Here is a 10,842-nt window from a genome sequence, read left to right on the forward strand (position 1 = left end):
AGGCCACCAATGATGGAGGTGTTTGGGGAGTGACGGGTAGTAAAACAGCACCCCACCGACGCTCTGACAGGGTGCAGGTCTCACCCTCCTAAATCTCTGCCGCACATCTTCATAACTGGAAACATCTGGAACTCAATAAATCTCATTAAAAAAAAAAGAGGCACATACCAAAGTGTCACTACTTCACCAAGGGCCCCAATATGCATGATTAAAGCCTTTATAAGTTTAAAGTACTTGTGGGCATTATAGCTACAGCTAGCCGAAGTGGAAGGAAGTACAAAAAAACTGAAGATTTGTAGGAAGGTATTGTGGAAATGAAAAATAATTCCATCACAACTTGGTTGGCATTTGCCAGAAAACCAGAAATGTACTAATTGGCCTTTGAATGGTGTGCTGATAGACCACCACCTGCTGTTAGGTACATTGGATAGTAAAAAAAAAAAAAAAAGTACACATAGCCTAAAAAGCTTACTAGAACATATGAACTTTATTTGATGTCATTTAATCAGAGTTTGAATGTCAATGGTCAATTCCAGACACAGCCACATACTGGTTTTAAGAGGTTGTGCACAATTTTGCAACTACATTATCACAGTTGATTATTCTTTAATTCCTCTCTTGAAAAGAGATATTTTCTTTCGCCACAATTAAGTTATAGGTCACATTAATTTAATCTGCTTATTGAATGGGACAAACGGCCCTTGGAAGAACACATACAACAAGTTGTGACATTTTTTTTTTTTTTTTTTTTTTACAATGTCTCATTTTAATTTTTATATGATGCTGTGCTGTTTTTTTTATTTTTTATTATTAAAAACATGCAACATGAAATATTTCAACATTTTCCTCCCACGTCACAAACGAGGGCATGCTGTAAACAACGGATGGATTTATTGGTCGCTTTAATCGTTTTATCCTTATTAAGTCCAGAAAAGCATTTCACACATGCAACCACTTGATGGCAGTATCGGCCTTTGTAGCTCAGTGCACCAAGTTCTACTAAAAACTGTATGAGAATCTTGTATTTCCTCAACTCAACATGTGCCCCCTTCACTGTCGCCGGGCGGAAACGGGCGGAAGTGAGAACCAGGAAGGAGGCTCAGTGTGCAACAACATCATCATCATCATCATCATCATAAAATATGCATCTCGTGGCCGGACTTGTGGGACAGCTCGTGCCAAGCCTATAGGAGATCAGGTGACTCAGCTGCAGCAGGTGTGTTAATAAAATATGAGCCATTGTGGGCTATGATGTCATGTACCCGGAAACACCCGCGTGTAATCACGCAAGCGTACAAGCATGGCGTAATTTGCTGGTGAATATAGAAAGTGGGGTTTAGATGTTCACTAGCACTACTAGCTGATAACGATCCTGATTTAGTGCATTATTTGTCTTCAATAGCATTACAATTAAGCGCATTAGTAGAACTAATGTGCCTTACTTACTTACCTAGATATTGAATATGCTTAAACACATTCAATAAATCAAACAGCTTTGATATTGAATAAAAAAAATAATTATGTCATAACTCCCTATCATTAATATCTATAGTACATTATTGACAACAGTGTGCGATGCGACTACTAGTGACATTATAAAATTCTACTATAAAAATCTAGTGTTTCACTAGTATTACTAGTAGCACAAGCTTTATGAAGCACTTGTGTTATTTTTTTGACTCCTCTAGATGGTGCTCTTGGCTTAAAGTTAACAGAGCCGTATAGAGAGAGAGTTTGGCCAACTGCTGGTCACATAACATATGGACGCCATCTTGTTACTCTGCTGAAACCGAGTTGGCCAAAGTCTCTCTATATACGGCTCTGGAAGTTAAAGGATCATGCAATGGAAATTGATTACATTTCCACTGCATCTTTAAACTAAAAGTGCCATCTAGAGGAGACAAAAAACATTACAACTCCTTAATGAAGCTTCATTTGTCCATTGCTACGATTGGGCCATGTCAAACTGGGTTACAACATTGTGCTCGCGCACGTCACTATCCAGACTTTACTACATCTTCAGAATTTAAATTGTTGTGTATCAAATCAATTTTCCCCACTGAAATGACTTGAAATGCATTGATCTGTTCCAGGCCCAAAAAATTTACCATTTTGTTTGGTGACATATGTTTGACATTTTTTAAATAAATATAAAATAGTACTTTATTGATTATTAATAGCATTGTGTAAAAATTAATTTAAAAAATAGCACAGATGGATGCAAAGAAATATTGTAAACAGATTTTACATAGTGTAAGTACAATATGGGAAAATGTATCCAAAAAATGTACGCAGCGTGTGTGTGTATTACGCTCATTGTGCTTATTGAAGCTTACTGTTTTCTTATAGTATATTCCTGGTAATTTGTTTTTTTTCCACTGTAATCCAATTGACTAACTCGCTACCCTACATTTTTATGCAATTGCTGCTAGCTCCTGAGCTGCTAGCCGCTAGCGGCTTGAGTGGCTAGCAGCGCAACAACAAAAGCAACCATTCAGGGTCAAGAGACATCAAACAACCAAACTCCAGGTTTACATCTGGTCAACGAGTTGACTCATTCAACGCTGAGGCCACTGAGGGGCGTGCTCAGATTGCTAGCTACACCAATACTGTACTAATGTGCCACCAATGTTCACTACTGCAAAACGAGTTTGTTTTTTGTTTTTTTACTTAACTCAAACGGTGGCATAACTGAAGCTTGCTCATAAGTCAGATCAAGTCATGGCACCACTGTACAAATTATTATTAGCGACGTGCATCTGCGCTCACTTAAGTGAATTCAACTTTTCCTCCGCAAGCCCGGACACAAGCGAGCAGATTGAAATGACTTCAGGGTCACAAGTTCTTTATTTGAAGGTGGTGATCCTGCTTGTTTCCCCATCCACGTAATAGCTGTGAGGTAGCATGTCCTTCATGTGTGTGTGTGTTTTTTTCTGCTTCTTAATCCAATGCACTTTGATTAAGACGTGCTTTTGCCTTTGTTCTTCCTCCGCGGGGGGCTGCCGGCAAGCGAGGGAAGATCACAGGGACGGCCGACTTGAACATTTTGCTCACTCCGCTTCACTCTTAACTGCAGGCTGCCAAGGCTGTGTCGAGCACAAGGACCTCGTGCCTTTAAATACCCTCAGTCATTACAGCCGACATTATCGCGCACGTTCAAAGAGATGCTAACCTCTGCATTGATCTCACAGACCACTTTAGAATCCGCTTAATTGGAAAAGTTTTAGTACAAGTGAGTGAAGAAAGTTTAAACTGGGAAGTTTTTCCATATGGACAAAATGAGATGCGAAAACACTTAACGTTATTCAACCTCACGTGTAATGAGTGTAACGTTATGCCAAAAATGTTGTACCTCGGTTTTAAGTTTACGGTTCGTTACCGCATGAACAGATTGGCAGGTCAAATGAAACATCAACAAAGTTGTTTGCATGCTAAAGTGGCAAATCCAGGTCCAGAAAGTAAAAACCCTGCCACAGTTTGGCTTTAGCCCCAGGTGCTAGCTAGCTAGCTCCCTAGCTAGCTCCCATGGTGCCCATTTACCTGCTCAGGAGCTCCCTAGCTAGCATCAGGGGCTAAAGCCAAACTGTGGCAGGATTTTTACTAGAGCTGTCAAACGATTACATTTTGTAATCAGATTAAACACATTTTAGAATTTTGATTAATCACGATTAATTAAAATTAACTAATTAAAAAGGCTTTTTTATAAAAAAAAATTTGCCCGTCAAATTTAAAGAGCACCTGTCATCCACTGCACACGCTCATCCCCCTATTTTTCTAATCAGTTAATTACTTGCATAATTTAAAATGAAAAAAAAAGACCCACATAGTTTGATATGAACAAATATTCTGAATGTCATACGCAAACATTTATTAAATGCATGTAGTTATGTTTATTGCTCAAACACAACCTGTGCTACCTTAAAAACGTAACCATCGTCAGCTAAAGGATTATCTGCAGTCAAAATTAATAGCATGATTAATCCGCGTTAATACATGATTAATGTGATAATTTTTTTTTGTTTAATTAATTGGTTAACGCTTTAAATTTGACAGCACTAGTTTTGCACTAGTTTGCGTGTAAACAGCCATTAAGCGTCTTGTATAGCAGCTATGTATAGCATTCTGCCAAATGTTAGCGGCAAGCTAAATGCATGAACGCACTCGAACCTTTACCTATACCATACACACCAATAACCAGATGCCCCCTCAGATGTAACGCTGGCTGCTTGCCTTCGAGGGGTGTCGGCGTGCCTAATCTCAGGTGACGTACACCTGCTAAGGCTCTGCTACACGCGTGTGTAAGTCATATGGGGGCTGTCAAAGAACAATTTATTAGTCATATCAAACAGGGGTGGGTAAAGTATGGCCCGCAGGACACATATGGCCCCAAACGTTCTTTAATCTGGCAAAAAAAAAAAATCATATTGTCTACAAAGATGCCTAAAATGTATTTTGATGCTTTGGTCCATATTTAATTTGTCACATTTTAAACAGCGCTCTTTTATATGGAACTTTCACTCCCTTATGGGAATATTCTTTTCCATATGTCATTTGGTGAAGTCCCAAGTGCTTCTGATGTGATTCCTTATGCTAAAAAGACATTAGTTATCCTCCATGTGTTGGAAAGGTCATTGCACATGTAGCTGAGGGGGCCGGCAGGGGCTTCGGTGAGTCCCGAGGGACGAGGCCCCAGAGAGAGGAAACTTACTTGGAGGCCTGTGTTGTGCAAGGACCGCACTGCGACAACAGGAGGCGCTGTTAGGGTTTGTTGGCATGCCAAGTCGGGCATGTTGTTTTCCCAGACAGCCTTGTTGCCGTCCCGCTCCCCTCAGGCTCCTGTGCGGAGCTCTGTACAGTCTGAGGGGGTCTTGGGGAAGGTGGTGGGGGGTGGGGGTATTCCCTGTGGTGTAGCATGGAGCCTGAGGGGCTCCTGTGTGTGGGAGCACGGGGAATGCTTTGGCCTAGAGGGGCCTGGAGCTCAGATGGAGCCTAGAGGGTCATTTTTCTCACTCAGGGAGCAGATCGAGGAAGACAGCGAGGGGAAAACACCTTGAGAGGAGACTCCCATGAGGATCAATTCGCACACATGTACGCACCAACATCCTGATGATTTCTGAAATTCCCTCCTCTTCTTTCCTTGTCTTTCATCTCCTGGCGTATTGCGATGGAAGATGTTCACCTCTAACAGGATTAGATACATCTCCATCATGTGAGATACAAGATCACAAAGCAAAAGCGAGAACCCCTGGGGAAGAGCGGGACAGAGCACAGCCTCCTCCTCCTCCTCCTCCTCCTCCTCCTCCTCCTCCTCCTCTTCTCCTCCATCCCACAGGATTCCAGATGCTGGGAAGAGAAAAGCAGAGGAAGGAGGGAGACAAATGTGGACAAATGGAGCGAGAGAAACATTGTGTCCAAAGATATCAGTCTCATTGGGATGAGATCGTCTCCACTCGTACTGTAAATAGAAAACAATGACAATCTGTCTAACGTTTAATAGCACACATGACGATTTCATCGTTGTTTGGATGACAAACGCAGCCTCAGTGGACATTTTATTAGGTACACCTTTAAGTCTAATTTGACATGGACATACAAGTTACCCGACTTCTGAGTTTTACAAGACAGGAGCCGTCGATTGACCGATTTTTTTTTCCCCTTTGACTTGCTCCGGTGAACTCGACTCAACGCACTTCACGACAAGCAGCAGTTGACGTTTACTGTAAACAAAGAGAATTACATGTTTTGTATTCAATCAAACCAAATAGCTTTACGGGTGCTGCAACTCAACGCCATAACTCTGCTTTTTTTTTTTTTTTGCTGCATTACACGATTACTGACTGTACATGACAAACTTTGAACAAGAATCTATGCTCTATGGCAGTGGTGCCCGAGGGGGCCAATTGCGGCCCACCATCTATTTTTCAGCGGCCCGCGGCATATATTAAAAATGACATTTGAGACGGCTTGCAAGGCTAGTTGATAAAAGAAGACAAGGGAGGGTGTTAAAAAATTATTGCCCCTTGTAGAGCGTTCCTAAATATGCAAAGATACAAATAAACTATTTACGACTAAAATCATAAGGACATTTCTCTTTAAAACATTGTGGTGAATAAAAATAATTCCGTTTCAGAAGCAAAAATAGTTGAATCCGCTTTCTGCTTGGTGTCAAGGTCTGATTTATGAAAATACCAAATTAACTATCCTCAAGTACAGTAACTAGCTTAGCTTGCTACAGTTTGATTTTGAAAGGGGGCGTCAACCCCAAATATTTCTTTACAATAATATTGTATTGCGATTGGCTGGCAACCAGTTCAGGGTGTACCCCGCCTACTGCCCGAAGCCAGCTGGGATAGGCTCCAGCAACCCCCGCGACCCTTGTGAGGACAAGCGGTAAAGAAAATGGATGGATGAATGGATGGATGGATGGATAATATCTTCGATGCCGCCCCACTAGTCTCAACACAATATTTTAATTAATATTGGGTTTGTGTAATATGAGTTAAGCAACAAAATCCTCCATTTTTATCTATTGCAGGGGGCGGCCATTTTGCCGCTTGCTGTTGACTAAAAATGACATCACAGTTGCTCGGAGCTCAATCACGGCTTAACTTCAGAAAACAGCTTAAGGGTTACTAGTACTTGACGCTGTTTGTCTCTTGTCTACAGTATACAGACGCTCCCCTACTTACGAACATTCGAGTTACGAACAACGGTACATACGAACATTTCTGCGCGTACAGTATGTCGAAAAATGTTCGGAAAGAAATGCTGTAAGTTAGATTTTGTATTGCACGTAGTGCTTCTTTCCGCCGCTAATACCGACGATTGGCGCTGCGAGAGCTCATTGGAGGCTGAGCAACGTGGCGAGGAGGAGGAGGAGGAAGAAACGCCGGTCCCCATGAAGCAGGAAATAACTTTTGAAGCCGATTCCAGTGACGACGAAGAATCTCTCATGATATAAAATCCTCCTCTTCCTCCTCCTCCATCATCTCCTTAAGCATCAAGTACATCTTCCAAAAGTAAGTTAAACTTCATTTTATTTATCTTATTACGTACATGTACATACTGTGTGTGTGTCTTTCGCTCTCTCTCTCTAACATACGTAGTACAGTACTGTACGTATTCTCTCCATTTTATTAAAAGTTTTTTTCAGTACAAACCAATGCAGGTTACTTGTACAAGCCTTAAACATACTTATATAAACCTTCAATATACTTATATAGGCTTTAAACATAAATTATAATACAAAATATAGCACTGAAGCAACTTACGAACAAATTCACCTTACGAACGATCGTCCGGAACGTAACTCGTTCGTAAGGTGGGGAGCGTCTGTATGTTGTTAGTGAGGATGAACTGTGTACTAGTTGATGCTCCTAGTACTACCAGTGAGAGAATTGTACTATAATACTTAACATCTAGCCTCACTGGTAACAATTTGTCCCAAAAGTTGTCCTACTACTGGTAATGAAACGCTTAAATGACATGAATGTACTCTGAGTCATTCTACTCAGTTACAATTGGTTACAAGTTGAGCAACTCCACTAGAGGGAGTAAAGTGCTATATTGGGAGCTTGCAGGGACGAGCCTCAGTGATGGTCATCAAAGATTGATGGACTCCTTCAAGCTTCATTGTCAAGGCAGTAAAAACATGAACGCTGCAGAATTAGCCCACATTGCTACGGCACGCACTTACAGTCGCACATTCTCTGTTGCCAGCACGGTGGAAGCAAAAATCTTGAGCTTCATAGTGCAACGTATGAATATGAATCAAGCAGTAAAGTTCAGACATGCAGTACTGGCCTGGCATCTGTAAAGCTGTACATGGTGGCGTTAAAAAAAGAAAGCAGCATCTTGGAACCTACAGAAATATGGTATTGTTGCATATTATTCATATCATTATTATGTACACAGATGCATTATCATATAAACAGCAGAAATTCAGCCCTTCAGTGGCTTCAGTCCAACAAGTCCTGAAGGCAGGAAGAATTATGAACTCAAATTATAAAGACATGAGGAAGTACTAAGATATTCATAAGAAACTGGAGCAGGTTGCGATGAAGTGCTCCGAAAGGAGCAGCGGTGACGGAGAAAGAGTATGTTGTCTTTTTTTGCTTTTAATTCATGACAAATAGACACTGCGGTATTTGAAAAGATGAAATGACATTTTCCGCGGATGGGGCCAATGGTCTCATGAGTCCATTCTCACCCAGAGGGCTCATTATTATCAGTGTAGAGGGCTTGATGTAGGCAGACGCTCATATGAGAGCCGTCTGAAGGCATTACCTCGCGCGCGCGCGCACGCACACAGTGAATTATTAGGGGGGGGTGGGGGGTGATAAAGAGGAGGGTTGTTAAACATGACCACAAGGCAGGCCTGTATACGGGGTGTGTGCACACCATCATTTTTCTCATATTTTACACACACACTCACCCACCTACGAACACACGCAGGCGCGCGCAGATGCACCCTGACACATGACAAATCTCATATGCTATTTACAGGAAGTGCATTAGTGTCTTGGGTCGACTAATTACTTAAATGTAGGATGCAAGAACGGACACACAACTGTAGCTCTGGAGGCACTATTTAGTGGCGTGTGTGTGCGTGCGTGCGCGCGCTATTAGACAAGTATGCTATTAGACGCTGACTAAACGAAGCTCCTCCCTTCGCCTTGAACGGGAAGTCAACCCCAAAATTATTTACATTAATATGTTCTATGCAGCCCCACAAGTTTAAACACGGTTTTCTGGTTGATACAAAAAATAACATCGGAGTTGCACAGGGCTCAGTTCACAGCTTTGTTCGCGAATGTCACATGACCAAACTCAGAAAACAGGTGAGCCGTGATTGGTCATTACCTGAGCAATTACAATATCATTTTCAGTCAACAGCAAGTGGCAAAATGGCCTCCCCCTGAGATGGGAAACGTTGCACAAACGCAATATTCGTCAGCTGTTTACATCAGTGGGTACAAAGAACATATTTTAAAGAAAACAATTTGGGATTGAATTCACACTTTACACGACACTTCTTTAACATAAAGTGGTGCCTTGCTATGCTTCTCTTATGTGTTAGCATGAACTCATTTACTGCCATTGACGGCTATAGACGTCAAAAATTCATTTGAACTATTTCTATTAGTTTTTTTTTTCTTGAGAGAGAGCTCAGTATTCATTCGGTAATCTTACCGATTAGACATGTCATCATCATTGCTCTCTCTCTTTTTCCTTTTAATTTTATGTGCGTCAGTATGTGCAAGCGCGGGCATGTGTGTGTGTGTGTGTGCATATGTGCGTGCGTGTGAGTGTGTGCTCATTAATTCACCTAAAACCTATTAAAAATCCCATACCATTCACCGAAACCGAATACTTCTGAAACTGAACTATTTCTATTAGATTAACATTTTTTTCCCCACTTTTGCTAACAAGAGTATGAAAACCTAGAAAAAAAATTATTGTAAATTTAGAAAAGATCAATCGTTAGTTAACTAGTGAAATCATGTGATTAATTACATTTAAAAAATGCAATCGCCTGACGGGCCTAATTAAAAAATATATATATTAAAAATAAGGGGCATTTAATCGTAATTAATCGCATGATTTTATATCTGTTATAAATGTACAATAGAAAGATCTAGATTTTCATAAAAAATTAAATGAAATGATTTTTTTTTTTTAACTAATAGAAATTCTACATGAATTTTTGACATCTATAGTCGTCAATGTCAGTGAATGAGTTAAGCTAGGAAAGTTCTGTTGTTCCATATATACAACATGAAATTCTCTTCGTTTTACAGACAGTAAACTTCATTAGGAGCGTCTTAAAACAGCTTGAAGCCTCCATTTTGAGACAAAAAAAAATCTTAAATGGTATTATGTCCAGGGCTCGGAATTTAGCTAATAGCTATTTTTCGTTGTTGAGAAAGATTTCCGTCTAACTCTCAAGCACACTGCCACTGGTGACCTGATCCCTTGGGGTCATAAACTCTGACAGGGTCGTAGATTTTTCTATAAGCTTGTACAGTTCACCAAAAAAGGATGCGCGGCCCCAGAAAACACAAAACTTGCTTACATTTCTGTTGTTTCTTGGATGTTGGGCAAGTCCAAGTTTGTGTGCATTTTTATAAAGCAATCATTGTTGTTTACGTACGTCCCCCAAATTCAAGCCGGCCAAATGTCGTATTAATTCAACAGAAACCCAAGAAAAACAAGCTTTCCAGACATTGCTCATAGTGTGCTGGCACAGGGTCGTACATTGCGGCAGAACAACACATGCATCGTGCTGTCCCCTTGTTCCTAATGAGCTTTATCGCATCGGTCCCGCTTGACTTGTCCTGTTAAGTGGCACACATATATCCATATGTTCCACATGAGCAGGCAGAGGGGACACGCTGGGTGGCGGAGACGCTTTCTCAGTTACATCGCACTGTTTTGAACGGCAACAGCCAGCAGCGAGGGCCAGTCAGCTCCACTCTGCATCTCCGCCGCCGCAACGTGTGGCGGGGAGTGTGTAGACGCCAATCGCTCGTGAGCGCTGACGACAGGGTCCATTTGTTCTTGATGTTAAAGGAGTTAAGAAGTCACATTGGAGACGGCGGCAAATTGTGAAGCGGGATGCCGCTTCATCTCGACTGCAGAGGGGCCGGGTGCCAATCTGTGGATCTATTGGGAGGTGTTGAAAATATGAAAATATTACAAACAGCTCGGTATGATAAAGTATAGTGAACTGATGCATATTCACTGTTCAACATGAACATATTTTTTAAGAACCCGCACTCCGTTATTCGCTGAAAATCTCGGCTATTTGCAGTTTTTGAGTGTAAGACAAAGCAATTAAAT

This window comes from Vanacampus margaritifer, chromosome 4, assembly GCF_051991255.1.
Source record: "Vanacampus margaritifer isolate UIUO_Vmar chromosome 4, RoL_Vmar_1.0, whole genome shotgun sequence".
In the NCBI taxonomy this organism is placed as follows: Eukaryota; Metazoa; Chordata; class Actinopteri; order Syngnathiformes; family Syngnathidae; genus Vanacampus; species Vanacampus margaritifer.